A 17,403-nucleotide genomic window follows, 5' to 3' on the forward strand; every position below is an offset into this window, starting at 1 on the left:
AACAAATGCGGAGATAAGGTGCCAATTGGAATTACTCAGGCCTTAATTCTTGTACATGTATTTTTTTAAAATATATTTTATTGATTTTTTTACAGAGAGGAAGGTAGAGAGATAGAGAGTTTGAAACATCGATGAGAGAGAAACATCGATCAGCTGCCTCCTGCACACTCCCCACTGGGGATGTGCCCGCAACCAAGGCACATGCCCTTGACCAGAATTGAGCCCGGGACCCTTCAGTCCGCAGGCCGACACTCTATCCACTGAGCCAAACCAGCTAGGGCTCTTGCACATGTATTTTATTTATGCTTATCTGAGATGAAGGAACTATTCAATTGTTAGCCCAAATCTAGATTGATTTATTTTAAAAGAATGTCCTCTGATGTTGGTGGGAGGTAATTGTCATCATCCCACGAGGCAGAGAGGCTTATTAGTTAGTAGTGGGTAGATGAAAACATGTTAATAATTCTCTATACTGTGCTCAGTCCTCAGCTGAATAAAGCTGTAGGCCATTCATTGAAGATGATGAATACTACTATTCATTATTAAGACAGAATAATCAAGCACAGCATGCAAAATTTTAAACCTATATTACTAAATTGGCACCATTTTCTAAAAAAAAACAAAAAACCAACAACCCAGTAATTTCAAGTCTCTATTTTTCTCTTACTAAGAATCTAACTTCAATAGCTATTCAGTGCCTCCTCCAACTCACTGAGCAGCCATTACATTAAAAGTAGTTCAACACCATAGCTGATGCAAGTATGTGCTCTTCACTACCACTTTAATAATTCATTCTAAGCAAAGAAAACAAATTTAAAAAATACACATTGCAAAAATTTTTCAGCCCTCATATTCGGAGATATCAATATGCAACAGTCTATGTTTTGATTTTATGTGTTGTCAAATTCAATTTTGGTTTGTACTTGCTAATGCTTATCTCTACTACTTACAATATATTCCATTTATCACAGTCATAAATATATGTGTTACTCAGCTTGGCATTGATATTTTTCTGGAATATCTACATTATAAAACATAGACACCAAAAGAACATTTCTTTTGTTAATCCTCACCTGAGGATATTTTCCCATTGATTTTTAGAGAGAGTGGGAAGGGAGAGGAAGAGACAGGGAGAAACATAGATGAGAGAGAGACACATCAATTGGTTGCCTCCTGTTCATGTGCCAACCAGAGCCGATGACTGTACGTGCCCTTGACTGGAACTGAACCCAGGGCCCTTCAATCCATGGGCCAACCAACACTCTATCCATTGAGCCGAACACACGAGGGCCCAAAACTTCATTTTAAGGGGATGAGATAAAAATAAATAAACCCGGGCACTTTAGGACCTTTACTTGTTCACATAGTCCACTCTGGAGACTATACTGCTTGAAAACTGGGGGGAAACAGTTTTCCTTATTGATAAAAAGTTTTGAGCACACTCATGAGAAGAGTTCTCTATGCAAATATGTCCTTGATAGAAATAATCTAAGATGTACAGGTTTCCTGAGAAGATACTCCAGTTCTACCTGTTGACTTAACTAAATATAAATAGTAAGAGAGCCATTCTAAAGCTAGTGACATTAAAAACATTAAATACATCTGTTTGGGAAATATTTACTAGCTTAATTTCAGCCATCTTGTCACTTACTTCAGAGTGGGAACTCTGGATTCTAGATAAGAGTAGGGAAGGTCACACTCAGCAGAAGAAGTTTTGTGTATTCTAAATATATTTTCTTAGGTCTTAGTCTGTTAGGTACCTGAAACAGACCTGAATTATTAGTTACATTGTAGAGTACATTCCAGTGTGATAGAGTCAAGTCTGAAAATAACTTTAAAACTGTCTCTTTCCAGTGACTGACATATTCTACCCAAATCTGGGGTATGCTGAAGTGTCACAGGCTGTTGTGCTTTTCGGTAGGCAACTAAATATTAAAAACTGGGCTTGAGAAAGAAGAATTTGGGCACACAGACTGACCATTCCTGGCTTCAAAACAGAGACGGCAGCAGAAGGGATGAGAGGGAAACTGATTAAAAGGTCTGCTGGTAAATGATAGTGATACTTTTCTAAACTGTCTACAATGATCATATCTTCATTATAAAATAAACTAGTATAAATTTTAATTTAAAAAATCTGGCTCTAAAATTACTGCATTTAATTTTAGTTGTTTAATTTTCAACCTATTTATATTTCAAACATTGTGTTGGATAAAATAATTGTGTAAATCGACTTTCATTAATATGCCACTATTATTATGCTGCAATTATTAAACAATATTTTGTTGCTCTCTGGCTCAGAAGTGGAAATTATTTATCTACTTTAGTTATATAAGATTCTGGGCCCTGAAATTTTTACTTTGAAATATACATACTTTCCATGTAGTCCACTGAATTATTTAAATATCTGAATCAACTATAAAGTTTTATAGTTAAAATCTAAAATATTGGCCACTTATGCAAAAACTTTCCCACACAAAAGTAATTTGCTCTTTGTAGAAAAATTATACTATATTTAAATGCCTGGCTGGCATTTTAAGATGAAATAAAATTAATCTAAATATGGGAAAACAATATTGCCTCCAGTTGTGACAGAATTGCATGTAATCCACTAGTTTATATATAGTTAACTAATTTAATACTTAGTAGAAGTAAAAATTATCATCTTCTTTACACTTTCTTTACATTTATTTGTTTCTATAAAAATGATAAATCCTATTTTTAGCTACTGAAATTTAGATATGGCAATATGTCAGATATGATCACTTATTTAGTATTTATTTCACTTTTTATTTTTTTAAATTTTGTTTTATTGCTTAAAGTATTACACAGAGTATTACATATGTCTCCTTTTTTCTCCCCCTTGACATTCCCCCGGCCTCCACTACCCCCCAGTGTCTTATGTCCATTGGTTATGCTTATATGCATGCATACAAGTCCTTCGGTTGATCTCTTACCCCCTCTCCTGCCCCCCAACCCTCCCCAGACTTCCCGCTGTAGTTTGCCAGTATGTTCGATGCTGCTCTGCCTCTGTATTTTTGTTCATCAGTTTATAATGGTCTTTATTATCCATAAATGAGTGGATATATGCATCCCTATGTTCATAGCAGCACAATTTACCATAGCGAAGATCTGGAAACAGCCTAAGTGCCCATTAGCAGATGAATGGATTAGAAAACTGTGGTACATCTACACAATGGAATACTATGCTGCTGTAAAAAAGAAGGAATTCTTACCATTTGCAACAGCATGGATGGAACTGGAGAGCATTATGCTAAGTGAAATAAGCTAATGAGAGAAAAATACCACATGATCTCACTCATTTATTTCACTTTTTAAATAATCCTAGTGATCACCTCAGAGTACTATAAACTGTAACAGAAAATCATCATTAAAGTTTTGAGATCCAGCTATGATAGTCATTTTAATAAGTGAAAAACAATATTTTTAGGATAGAAACAATTACTCTATTATTTCCAAACAAATCACTAACTTCACAAAACAATATTTTCCCCAAGTTCTCCTTTCAAAAAAAATGCATTTTTTTTAAAGTGTCACATTGTGATGAATAGACCAGTACTTCCCACAGTGGTCTATTTTTCTCAGAGCTTGGATCCTACTTAATTGTATAAAAGCCTGCAAGAATATCTGTTACATCTTTCAACTCATGGTAACAGGCGATGTCTGAAAAATTTTGGAGGCAACTTTCTAGTTACCTAAATCAGGATAAAGGCAGAATAATAAACCACTTTGCATTTGCCCATTTATAAAATGAAGAGGCCTTCTATATATGAGTAGGTTGAAATTATTTCTTTTTGGATTGTTTTTATTTTTATTGTTTTAAATATATTTTTATTGATTTCATAAAGGAAGAGAGAGAGAAAAAAAACATCAACAATGAGAGGGAATCATTAATTGGCTGCCTCCTGCACTCCCCACACCGAGGATAGAGCCTGCATGCAACCTGGGCATGTGCCCTGACTGGGAATTGAACTATTACCTCCTGGTTCATAGGTCAATGCTCAACCACTGAGCAACCATAGCCAGGCATCATTTTGGATTGGTTTTAGTTAACACAGTAGCAATATGATGAGCCAATAGGTAATCATATATATTAAGGATTGTTTTCCATGTAAAACACAGGACTTTTCATTCTTCACAATGTATATACCATTACTTTCAAAGTAATATTTTTGCTTTAGTTCATTTTTGGTTTTAGAGTGAAAGTATATGTTTATTTGGACATTAAATATCTCATCTTAATGACCTATTTTCTCAATGATATGACAGAAATTTCCTTGGAAGTTTTGGCCCAGAAAGCATTGCCTTTAAATTAATTCATTTAAAAATTTTTCCAACTTAATGTTCAGAAACATTAACTTAGCAAAAATCTGACTTCTGTATGTTTTCTAGTCTAAAAAATTTAGAATATGATAATGGCACCATGAGTAGGATAACTAGCAGTATATTTTCAAAATTCCAAGAGTTACTTCATTGAACATTGAAAACTATTTTATAATGAAAGCAGAATATTTCATTTTTGTTTTAAAATTCATTTAAAACAGGGTATATAAAAGTTCTATACTAGAAATGTAAAAAATTTTAAGTGAACCTGAAAATGCTTTACTAAGATATAACACACATACTATAAGAAATATAGTTTGGAGAGTTGCCTAGACCTGGGTATTGTGGCTCTTCCATTTTACTAGATGTTGGACAAGGGACGAGTTATTTAATTTCTCAATTTTATTATCTGAAAAATGACTATAAAAATATTTATTAAGCATTTGTGAGGTTTACTAAATGAGGTAATTCAAATGCCTAATGTATGATCTGACATATAATAAATGTTGAAAATGAGTAAGTCTCTAGAATGACTTGTAGATTCTAGGAGGTTGACAGGTATTGAGAAGTGGGATGAAAAATTATGAACTAGTTGATAATATCCTGAGGGGATCATGTTGGTGTCAGTATAAGTTGAGATCTCTATCCTTCTCTCTGAGGGCTTTCTTCCATGCAGTGATGGTAAAAAGATGGGTAGCGCAGGTATGTGGAATCATGATTTCTCTTTGCTGTCATAACTACATCACTAGAAGAAGACATATGATACTATATCCAGAATGTTCTAGAACATGAAAGCTTTTCCTTTTATTTATTTAACCATAGAAGCCATTCCATGTATAATGTTTCTTCTTTTTCCTTTATTTGAACAAATAATATTTCTTGCATTCCTCCTCCAATGTGAAGCTCACAATGCCAGGTGTTACTTTAATTCTGATTACTCTTTATCTGTTTGCCTATGACTTTACCTGTTAAATCACACTAACATGAGGAGGAGAACCCATAACCAGGGCTCACAGGAATGCTGATTATAGTGGATAATCTTCCCTGGATCCTCTGCTATATATCTTTGATAGCTGTTCAGTTTTCACTCACCTTAATCTTATTGCTACTTGAATGTAAACACACTGTTTCCTTTGAGTCAATTCAGTTTAATCTTCATTTTTCAAATGGACTAACATATATTATTTTAAATCCCCCAAATTGGAACATATTTTTCTACTAACATATTATATGAAACTTTCCCAAATACAATATGTATAAAATATTTGGAAACTTTTCTAAATATAACATAGTACCTTTTAAAATTACTAGCTAAAACACTACATTTACTTACTACTAAATTCAATATACTTTTTTCCTTTGATATACAAAATTTACCTTCTGATCACCACTCTTTTACCTGTTATTTGTATCTTTTAATATTTTTACCCCCTGTGGAAAACATCTATTTCCCACAACTTTTTTTAAAAAATTAAGAATACCCATCAGAACATAGCATCCATAGCAATGGAGGAGTTTGACTTAAATTGCAAAACACTATTCCAATATTGTACTTCATTTAAAAACAAATGGTTAGAGAACAACTTTTATAGGTCCTGCATTGTGTTAGCTATTAGTAAGATAAACATAAAAAAGTTATGATCACTCTTTTTAAGGAATTCACAGTTACTTGAAAAAGATGGACAGGTCAATAAGTATTGTAAGTTATGGTGGTTTCTAAAACTACTTGGGGAATTCAAGTGAGAAGCAATTAATCCTACCTAGAGGCAAACCCTTTGTGTTTAGTAGAATTCAAACACAAAGGGTGCTATTTGATCTGGGCTGTTTAGGCAAGAATGAAAGGCCATGATGTGTCTAGTACGATCCTCACAATAACCCCATGTGGTAGGTACAACTGAGACCCAATTTAAGTTCAAGCAACTTTGCCAAAGTCTAGCATAGGGACTAAATGTGTTGTTACCTGTGGTAGTAATGTTCAGTGATGTAATGAAGAGAGCAATCAATTGAGAAATAACCTGCTGCCCTATCAGTGAACTAGAGAGATGGGAAAATACAGAAAAAACTGGCAGCCTCAATGTCTACATGAAACAATTATGATTAGTTTCTCTAGCCTTTGGGTGCCTGGCACACTGCTGGGAGCTGTGGATGACAGCCAGTGGTGATAAGGATGGTGGAGTCAGTCAATAGCAGAGATCACATGCATGAAGGTAAGCAATTGCATGTCAGTGTTCAATAGACACCCTGACTCATCAGCAGTTCACACTTTGCTGAAGGTTTTATGGCATCATCTACTACTGGGGATTAGCAACTGACCCCTATTCTGCTAAATTCAGCTCTCCTTTGTGGATAATTTCTGTCCATTCACTTATTTGAGGGAGGGAATGTAGCTTTGCTCTAGATATCTTGTCCAAATATTGTTAGAGGCAGCTAGTCAAGGAATCTAGCCCACCCAACTTTAGAATCTCTATAGGTCTAATAATGTTCCAGGGAGCACTCAGCTACCTTCCAAATGTCAGGGGTAATCACACCCACATTCCCAACCCTGTCACCACTTGAACTACACTGTACCAGTTGACAATTTACTTTGTTACCTTCCCTTATTCAATTAAAATCAATGGGAAGACACTTGATTCACATTTATAAAAAAAAAAATTCTACTATTGTAAAACTAAAAATTCTACCACCATCTCCTGGCCCCTAGGAAATAAAGAATATGTCCCCAGGGGAATTTATAATTTAATTATCTACCTTAAAGGCAAAAAATGTGTGTAACTTTGAAAGCTAGAGTTTTTTAAACATGTAGTAAAAAATATTAAGATCTAGTCAGCTAGGGCATCAGATTTTGAAGAAAACGGTTTGTGTTTAGGTCTCTAATAAATCAAAAATTCTCTTTCTTTCAGGCCCTAGTGTCTATTGACACATATTGTGATCTTAAAAAATTGGTCTTGTTCTTTTTAGATAGAAAATAATTTTTAAAATATCAAGATAGAATAATTAGTGAAGTGGTGAATAAACGTTAACTGAATGTTTATATCTATAAGGAATATATCTTAGTATTTACAGTTATTCAAGGTTTATTCATTGTTTTCACACATATAAATCAGTAACTTTGACTAAAGAGCCAGCTAATATATAACTTATAATTTTCCAGAGCAAAGATGTATCAAGAAGTTTCTTTAAATAATTGATAATCTAATGAATGATTTTGAATATTCCAAGGATATTATATTTATTATTAAAAACATTTTCCAATTTAAAATTACTGTGAAAATCCAGGGGTATTTTAATCACCTAATAAAGGCTCCAGTAATATTGAAAGTATATCTTTCCATACATTCTTGTTTAAAATATTTTATAGGATAGGATTTGGGGTTTTTTGTTTGTTTGTTTTTTATTCTTTTATGCCACATGCAAGAAAAAATGTTTGATATTTTTACTTCTTTATAAGTCAAATACAGGCCAGATGCTCATGTAGACCAGACTACATGTGTTGGTGTGTTCCAAGAACTTCAGATCAACAGCATGGCAATATCTTATAAACATCCCCTTGCCTCGCCATATAGATCAATGAAACAGAACAGAGAGCCCACAAATCAACCCATGCCTATAGGGTCAATTCATATTTGAAAAAGGAGGCAAGAACATACAATGCGGTAAAGACAGACTCTTCAATAAATGTTTTGGAAAATTTGACATGTACATGCAAAAAAAGGAAACTAGACCACCAACTTATACCATATACAAAAATAAATTCAAACTGGATAAAAGACTTAAATGTAAGTCATGAAACCATAAAAAATTATAGAAGAAAACATGGGCAGTAAAATCTCAGACATCTCATAGTAATATTTTCGCCACTATGTTTCTTAGGGAAAGGGAAACAAAGGAAAAGATAAACAAATGGGATTAAATCAAACTAGAAAGCTTTTACATAGCAAAAGAAACCATCAACAAAATGAAAAGAAACCCACTGTATGGGAGAACATATTTGCCAATGATACAATAAGGGGTTAATTTCCAAAATATATAAAGAACTTCTACTACTCAATACTGGAAAAATAAATAACACAATTAAAAAAATGTGCAAAGGAGTTGACTAGATATTTCTCCAAAGTAGACCTACAGGTGGCTAACAGACACATGAGAAAGTGATCAACATCACTAACCATTAGAGAGATGCAGATTAAAACAAAAATGAGATATCACCTCACACCTGCCATAATGGCTACCACCAATAAATCAACAAACAACAAATGCTAGTGAGGATGTGGAGAAAAGGAAATACTAGTGCAATGTTGGTGGGAATGCAGACTGCTGCAGCCACTGTGGAAAACAGTATGGAGTTTCCTCAAAAAATTAAAAATGGAACTGCCTTTTGACGCAGCAATCCCACTTCTATTCCTTCTAGGTATATAGCATATGAATCTTGAAAAAAAAAATTTGAAAGAATACATACACCCTATGTTCATAGCAGTATTATATTCAATAGCCAAGATCTGGAAACAGCCCAAATGCCCATCAATAGATGAGTGGGTCAAAAAGTGGTGGTACATTTACACAATGAAATACTACCCGGCTGTAAAAAGAAAAAAAAAAAGAAGAACAAGAACAAGAAGAAGTAAATCTTACCTTTCATGACAGCATGGATAGACCTGCAAAGCATTATGCTAAGTAAAAGACGAGAAAGACAAATACCATATGATCTCACTTATACGTGAAATCTAATGAACAAAATTAAGTGATGAACAAAATAGACACAGAGGCATGGGTACCTGGAACAGACTTACAGCCATCAGAGAGGAGTTGGGAGGAGGGGACTGGATGAAAGAAGGTGAAGGGATTAGCCAAAAACCATACATGTATAACCCACAGACACAGACAATAGTGGGTGATGGCCACAGGGACAGGGGTGCAGGGGCTGGGTGGAGGCAGGCAAAGAGGGGGAAATGGGGACATTTGTAACAGCGTCAGCATAAAAAAAAATCCCCTTGCCTCCCCTCACTAATTCTCTCGTAGCTTGTCATTGCTCCGGAGTTCTCAACTGGTAAGACTCTATGAACGTTCCCCCTGAAACTCTCCCAAATACCCCATTCACACAAACTCTTCTCTCCTATTTTCCTCATGCTACTAGTGCCACTTTTTTGTCATATGTTTCATTGGAATTCCTGAATATATCTATAAATTACCTCAGGCCAAAAGATGGAGTGTCTACATAACCACCAATACTCCATTTCTCCTCACAGAGAAATGTGTTGAAACTACTGGAAAGTTCTCTCACTACCTGCTTTTCCATGGTGAAACCACTGTGAACTACAAAAATCAATAGATTGTTTCATACCTAAATCTTGGAGCTTGGTGGTTGGAAATGTAGATACATGTAGTATTCACAAACATCCTCAAAGTCCACAGGATCCTGCTATATTCTTTGAGCTAAGAGGGTAAAATCCACCCACACAGCTATTCTCATCGCTCAAGTCCTAAGAAACAAAAATTAGATGGAATAATTGCTCTCTTTCAAGCTCGTCCACATTCAGCCTCCTGCGATTCATCAAAATTAACATGTAAGTGTTTTTACTAGTACATGAATCCAGCAGCTTCTATGCCAGGTCCAAATCCGAGGGCCCCACACTTTCATGGGTTTTATCTTCAAAAACCCTACCAGTTTTTAAGGTAAAGAGCCAAGAAAAATCACCTTGTGCTTCTGGTAAGGGGAGGGCAAATATAACCATTTTAAAATATATCCAGAATGTTCTCCACAACAAAGGCCTACTGTCCTAGGGGGGAAAAAAACACACAAACATAACACAGCCTTATCCAACCTGGATGAAGGGCAATTAGCCAACTCAAGCACCCTCTCATTTTCATTTCTCACCTAACTGGGATGGGGGAAGCTGAGAAACACTTTTGAAGGTCACAGCTCAGGTTTTCAAGCCTACAAAAACAGTGAGATTTAATCATAAGATTATAGACAGCTTTCCTTTCCCCACACTTTACCATAGCATAGTAGGACTCCTATAAAAACAGTGGGTTATATTTGAAATAGCTGTAAGACACAATCTACTTAATGGTTAGTTCTTAAAGGACCCCAAAATAACAGGGAGAAACAAGGATACTGGAGTAATCTGAAGCCTCTGATACCTGTAACTACAGCAAACATTAAAGACTACTAATCTCTGAGCCTTATTAACATAAAATCTCACATAAGTATGTGTCTGTCTCAGTTCCCATTATCTGATAGATCATGTCTGACTTTCAACAACAAAATTACAAGACACGCTAAAAGGTATAAAAAGAAGCACAGGTTGAAGAGACAAAGCAAGCAACCCAGATTGACTCATATATGACATTGATTTTGGAATTATCAGATAGGGAGTTTAAAATAACTATGATTAACATGTTAATGTGTTAATGGGAAAAAGCAGACAACATGAAAGGATAGATGGATGATGTAAACAGAGAGAGTAAGACTATAATAAAAAAAATCGGAATGAAATGTTAGAATCAAATAACATCAGCAAAAATAAAGAATTTGCCCTGGCTGGTGTGTCTCAGTTGGTTGGAGCATCATCCCATACACCAGAAGCTTGCTGGTTTGACTCTTGACTCCCAGTCATGGTACATGCCCAGGTTTCGGGTTCAATTCCTGGTCAAGGTGCATACAGGAGGCAACTGATTGATGTTTCTCTCTCACATCAATGTGTTCCCCCCACCCCCATCCCCGTGTGTTCTCTCTCTCTCTCTCTCTCTCTCTCTCTCTCTCTAAATCAATTAAAACATATTCTTGGGTGTGGATCAAAAAATAAAGAATTCGTTTTATGGGCACATCAGTAGGTCAGGCATGGCTGAAGAAAGAAGCTTAAAGATATGTCAATAGAAACTTCCCAAAATGAAATGTGAAGAGAAAAAAAATTAAAAAAAGAAATAGAAGAAATATTTGAGGTAGAAACACCTGAGAATTTTCTAAAATTAATGCTAAACACCAAAACACAGGTTAAGGTAGCTCAAGGAAACTCACAGAACACTGGGAAGAAAAATCTGCAAAACTGTCACACCCAAGAGGAATCAAAGGGGAAATGATGATTAAATTTAATGTGACATTACAGATAGAATCCTGGATTACAGAAAAGAGATTAGGTGCAATTAAGAAAATCTAAAACAACTACAGATTGCAAATGTAACATACTAATGTAAAATATTAATAATAGTGGACATTTTAAGGGGGTAGTATATGGGAGCTCTATTATTTGTTCAATTTTTGTACATGTAGAACTGCTCTAAAAAATAAAGTCTATTAAAAAAAAGCAAGCTAGCCCTAGCCAGTTTGGCTCACTGGATAGAGCGTCGTCCTGTGGATTAAAGGGTCTTGGATTTGATTCCAGTCAAGAGCAGGTACTTCGGTTGCAGACTGCTCCCTGGCCCAGGGGGGCCTGGTCAGGGGTTGTGCAGGAGGCAACTAATCAATGTGTTTCTCTTACACTGATATTTCTCTCTGCCTTCCCTTCTCTCTTCCACTCTCTCTAAAAATCAATGGAAAAATATCCTTGGTGAGGGTTCAAAAAAAAAATCTTAGCTCTAGCTGGTTTTGCTCAGTGGATAGAGCGTCGGCCAGCAGACCGAAGTAGTCCTAGGTTAGATTCTGGTCAAGTGCAGATGCTGGGTTGCAGGCTCAGTCCCCAGTAGAGGGTGTGCAGGAGGCAGCCGATCAATGGTTTTCTCTTATCGTTGATGTTTCAATCTCTCTCCCTCTCCCTCTCCCTTCCTGTCTGAAATCAATAAAAATATATATTTTTTAAAAACTCAAGCAAATAGAGAGTAACTCGAGATAATGTAAAGATGAATATTTCTCGTGATTTAGATACAATAATGAAATCTACAAATTTAATTAAATTCATAACATTAGGTTAAACAACGATGAACACAAAGATTCTGGATGCACATAAAAAAGAGAAATTGAAATGACTGAAATTATGCTTTTTGGTCAAGAATATAGCTTACTTGCATTCCATTAAAAAATTCAGTAGTTGGAAAATGAACTGGGACAATTTAAAAACAATCCAGATAAATTATGTCATAGAATATAGTTAAGCTTTAAAGAAGGAATTTTAAGATTCAACAAGGGCATGTGAATTGTGTGAGGCAGTGCAGCACTCAAAATAATCTCTTTAACATATTACACTAAAATAAGTGATTGTGAATATTACAATATTACCTACCTAAAGGGCTTATACCATGGTTGACTAGCAAATTTAAGAATTAAAATCAAGCTCAGCCTTCAGCAGTCATAGGAGTAAATGTGATGAACCCATGTTTAAGCACTCTGAGTTCTAATGGTGATTCAAATGTGCAGCAATTACTGCTGCTTAATAAGCAAAGAGCATACTTATTTTATTAAAATAACATACTTTGTAACACTACATCTAATACTTTAATAACGAATGAGGTTTTTAACTCTCAAAAAGCCTTTTCAGAGTAAAGTTATCATGGTGGCAAAAGCCATTCATTATTTTTTCCCTCAATCAAAAAACTAAAATTCAGCATCAGCTATGGACAGAAGTGCCTTTGAGAGAACTGTGGGACCCAGCACCATATGCCAAGGGACCCACCCCTGCATCAGTAAATAAGCAGACAGGACATGATCTGTAGTAGCCTGTGAACCACCTCCAGCCACTTTAGGCTGTGGTCCAGAGCCCCTGAAGAACACTGACACAGACAATCACCCGCACACAAGAGAGCCTCTGTGGAAGCCCAAGTTTCCTGAGGAAGCGCTTCAGCACTATGTTGGACTACGTCTAAGTCTATGGTCTATGTCTATACCTGTACCTATACCTATACCTATACCTATACCTATACCTATACCTATACCTATACCTATACCTACTAGTACACATAAATCTATCTATAGCTACGTCATCTATTTCAGTGATGGCGAACCCTTTGAGCTCGGCGTGTCAGCATTTTGAAAAACCCTAACTTAACTCTGGTGCCATGTCACATATAGAAATTTTTTGATATTTGCAACCATAGTAAAACAAAGACTTATATGTTTGATATTTATTTTATATATTTAAATGCCATTTAACAAAGAAAAATCAACCAAAAAAAATGAGTTCGCGTGTCACCTCTCATACGCGTGCCATCACTGATCTATTTCTATCTCTACCTCTATTTCATCTCTATTTCTATCTCTATCTATATAGAGAAAGTTCGGATGTGCTGGAGGCAGTAGAGAAAAATTTAATTTTACCTGGGTCACCCTCCCCCTAAGGGGGAATAGTTTAGAGTCAGGAGATCAGGAGAGATTTTCATTGGCTCATGATTTCTCCTGCGAAGTTAAAGGAGAGCTAGTGAGTGAGCACCCAGCTTCTGCAGCTCTGCACTGGACACTGCCAAACGGGTTCATTTCTCTTTTGCCCTATTCAGAGCACAGAAACCTGAGCTAAATGACCAGCATGTAAGAAGTAGTGAGGAGAGCAGATGATAGGACTCTCAAGGGACATTTAAAGGATGTGGACAGTACTAACTGTGCCACAGGTTCCATCAAGAAGCCACCTAGTCCTGGTTGGGCATCATCCCATGCACCAAAAGGTTGCTGGTTCTATTCCTAGTAAGGATACATGCCTGGATTGCAGGCTCCATGCCCAGTAGGGTGCCTACAGGAAGCAGCCGATTAATCAATGTTTAGGTCTTGCATCTATGTTTCTCTTTCTCCTTCTCCCTTCCTCTCTTTCTTAAGGAAATTAATAAAAATTTTAAAAAGAAAAAAAGAAGCTCTCCTAATGAGTTACTGGAGATGCCTCATCTATGGATTCCCACAGTTGGTCTACGGGCACTCCCAGTACTTGAAGTGCTTCACCCACACAACTCACACTATGGCCAGCTCCTTGTGCATGCCCACAATAGTGGTGGCAAGAACATACTTTGGCCGGCAGCTAATGAGTGCATGTAAAGAGCTGAGCAATTCCACAGGCTAGGGAGAAATCCCAAACTTGATCTTTAGGTCATGTTTGGGAAAACAATTCTTAGCTCAGAGCATTGCAGGATACAAAGCAGGCATACAAACAAGAATTCTGTCAGAAGCAGGCGCAAGAAGTGTGGAGCAGTTGTATTTATTGGTCTTAGAAAGCCTCGGAATCCCTTGCGGAGCTCTTGGAAGTTATTTCTCCCCCGAAGGTAGTTAGTAAAGATTGGAGGAAGTGACTGCTATTTTATATGTGAAGACAATAATGCAAAAGAACTTCAAGGAACATGAAAAACTAAGGTAACAAGACACTATCAAAGGATCACATACAAACTTCTGGTAACCATAACATGGAGATCCGTGATTTTCTAGATAAAGAAGTAAAAATAAATGTTTTAAGGAATCTCAACAAACTACAAGAAAGCACAAAAGGACAATTCAACAAAATCAGGAAAATAATACATGAACAAAGTGAGAAGGTTAACAAAAAAAAATCATAAAGGATCCAAACAAAAATTCTGCAGCTAAAAAAAAACCAAAATAATGAATGAATTAAAAATGTCAAAAAAAGAGCATAAATAACACTTTCAAGCAGAAGAAAGAATCTGAGATTGAAGACAAGACAGACAAGACTTTGAAATCATTCAGCCAAAGAACAAAGAAAACGCATTTTTCAAAATGGGGGAAAGCCTATCTTAACTTTGGGATACCATCAAAAAACAAAATCACAAATCACTGGTGTCAGGAAAAGATAGGGAGAAGGGAGCATAGAGCTTATTTAAAGAATTGATGGCTGAGAACTTCTAAAATCTGAAGAGATATCTGGATATCCAAGCTTATGAAGCTTATAGGTTACTAAACAAAATTAACTGAAGGACAGTCTCTCCAAGGTACATTGCATTAAAACTTAAAAATCAAAGACAAAGAGATAATTTTAAAAGAATGAAGAGGTGGGGGGAAAGGTTTGTAACTGACAAGAGAACTCCTAAAAGGCTGTCAATGGATTTTGCAGCAGAAACATTACAGGCCAGGAGAAAATGGAATTATATATTCAAAGTTCTCCAAAAAAAAAAAAAACCCACAAAAAACTGTACACCAAAAATAATTCAGCTGGCAAATCTGTACCTCAGAAATGGAGGGAATAAAAATGTTCCATTTATTGGGTATAGAAGGAGCATTCTTCAATATAATAAAGTCCATGTATGACACTCTCACAGCTAACATCATACTCAATGATAAAAGGTTAAAAGTTTTCTCTCCTAAAGTCTCAGCACTCCTGCTCAACAAAGTACTGGAAGTACCAGCCAGAGCAATCAGGCAAGAAAATAAAAGACATCCAAATCAGAAAGGAAGTAGTAAAACTGTTTTTATTCGCTGGTGATATGATCTTATATACAGAAAATCCTAGACTCTGTCAAAAAAGTATTAGAACTGAAAAAAAAAACACTCAGTAAAAATTTTAATACAAAATCCACATACAAAAATCAATTGTGTTTCTACACACCACAACAATATATCTGAAAAATAAATAAAGAAAATATTCCCATTCACAATAGTCTCAAAAACACTAAATTACTTTGGAATAAATGTAACCAAAAGGTGAAAGATCCTCACACTGAAAACTCTAAAACTTTGACAAAAGAAATTGAAGAAAACATAAACTATTGGGAAAATAACCAAAGAAAACATAGTGAAAAAGTTCCTTGACATTGATTGTTCATTGGCAATGATTTTTGGGATATAACACCAAAAGTGTAAGAAACAAAAGGAAAATAAGTGGGACTACATCAATCTTAAACGCTTCTGCACAGCAAAAGAAACAATAAACAAATGAAAAGGAAACACTGCCAAATCATCTGATAAGGGGTTACTATTCAAAATATATTAAAACTCATACAACTCAATAGCAAAAAATACCCAAACAATCCAATTAGAAAGTGCGTAGAAGAATTGAATAGATATTTTTCCAAAGACAACATACAAATTACCAACAGGTACATGAAAATGTACTGAACATCACTAATCATCAGGAAAAGCAAATCAAAAATGCAATGAGATAGCATATAACACCTGTTAGAATAATTATCACACAAAAAGAGAGAGAACAAGGGTTGGTAAGAATGTGGAGAAAAGGGAATGCGTGTATTGTTGGTGGGTATGTCAGTTACTGCAGCCACTGTGGAAAACCGTGGGCAGAGTCGTAAAAATACACCACAGAGCCATTTATGATTCAGCATTTCCACTTGTGGGTATACAGCCAAAGGAAATAAAACAGAACCTTGAAGATAAATCAGCACTCTCACGTTCAATGCAACATTATTCACAATAGCTAAGATATGGAAACAATATAATTGACTATCTACAGATGAATGGAAAAAAATATATCTCTCTCTCACACATATATACACACACACACATACTAGGGTCTCTAGTGGCTGCCAGCTGTCGGCTGGGTACTCCCTCCCTTCACCTGGTCACCTGCCACTGCGCCACTGCCATTGCCACTGCCAGGGCCACCCCATTTCCCCCGGTCGGCCCTGCCCCCTCGTCAAACTCCTGGACAACCTCCCAGTCAAGGGGACAAGTCGCATGCTACGCTTTTATTATATAGAATACACATTTTTATACACACATGTAATAAAATATTATCCAGCCACAAGAAAGAAGGAAATCCTGCCATTTGCAACAACATGGACAGACCTTAAGGGCATTACGCTAAATGAAATATCAGAGTGAAAGATTAATAATACTCTATGATATCACTTACATGTGGAATCTACAAAGTCTGTACTCATACAATCAGACACTAAAATGGTGTTTATTGGGAAAAAGGAGAAAGTTGGTCAAGGGGATAAATTTCCAGCTATAAAACAAATACATTCTGGGGATCTAATGTCTGGCCAGTGATTACAATTAATAGTACTGTATTACATACTTCCGAGTTGCTAATAGACTAGATCTTAAATGTTCTTGCCACAAAAAAAGATAATTATATGACACGGTGATGTTCATAGATAATACTAATGCAGTAATCATTTTTCTATATATAAATGTTTCAAATCAATACATTGTGTACCTTTAACTTACAGAATGTCATATGATGA

Source organism: Myotis daubentonii, chromosome 4 (genome assembly GCF_963259705.1).
Source record: "Myotis daubentonii chromosome 4, mMyoDau2.1, whole genome shotgun sequence".
Classification (NCBI taxonomy): domain Eukaryota; kingdom Metazoa; phylum Chordata; class Mammalia; order Chiroptera; family Vespertilionidae; genus Myotis; species Myotis daubentonii.